Source organism: Xenopus tropicalis, chromosome 6 (assembly GCF_000004195.4).
Source record: "Xenopus tropicalis strain Nigerian chromosome 6, UCB_Xtro_10.0, whole genome shotgun sequence".
NCBI lineage: Eukaryota > Metazoa > Chordata > Amphibia > Anura > Pipidae > Xenopus > Xenopus tropicalis.
The window spans coordinates 133,896,700-133,897,461 of NC_030682.2; positions in this window are offsets into that span (position 1 = coordinate 133,896,700).

Sequence of the window (762 nt, forward strand, 5' to 3'; positions counted from 1 at the left end):
GCTGGCTGCAAGGCCTGCTGGGGCTTGTAGTTTTAATTACTGTCATCTGTAGGAATGAAAGCACAGGAGGGGGGTGGGATGGAGGGGCTGGGGCTGTAGGGACTGGGCACTGACTATTTGCTCTATAATCTTACTGCCTTTTCTTCTTTTTAATTGTAAATATCCAAGCTGGTGATTTATAGTAACATCACTGTAACAGCTTTATTATTATTACTATCAATACTACTACTACTGCTACTACTACTACTACTGCTACTACTACTACTACTAATAATAATAAAATGCAATATAAAAATAATGATATTAATAATAATACATAGTAACATAGTAACATAGTAAGTTGGGTTGAAAAAAGACATACGTCCATCAAGTTCAACCATAATGCCTATATATAACCTGCCTAACTACTAGTTAATAATAATAATAATAATAATTGATAACATATTCCTATTATTGCTAGTATTACTTTATTATTATTGTGTAACGTTAACAAAAGCAATGCCATTATAATTATTATTACAATTACAGTAGTAATTGACCTACGAGCACACAAAGGCTGATAGGCTGCAGGTTGGACGTTACTGAGCTACAGTCACTTTGTTTATAAACAGGTCATTTTACCAAAAATAAAGAGGCACTAAACTGTCAGTGCATTTTGGGTTCCAGCAAAGCTATAAGTAAAGCCAGACACGCACACCCAGATTTGATTGGGCAATTTGGCCGATTGTGACCAGGGTGCCAAACCATCTGGGGGTGTATGCC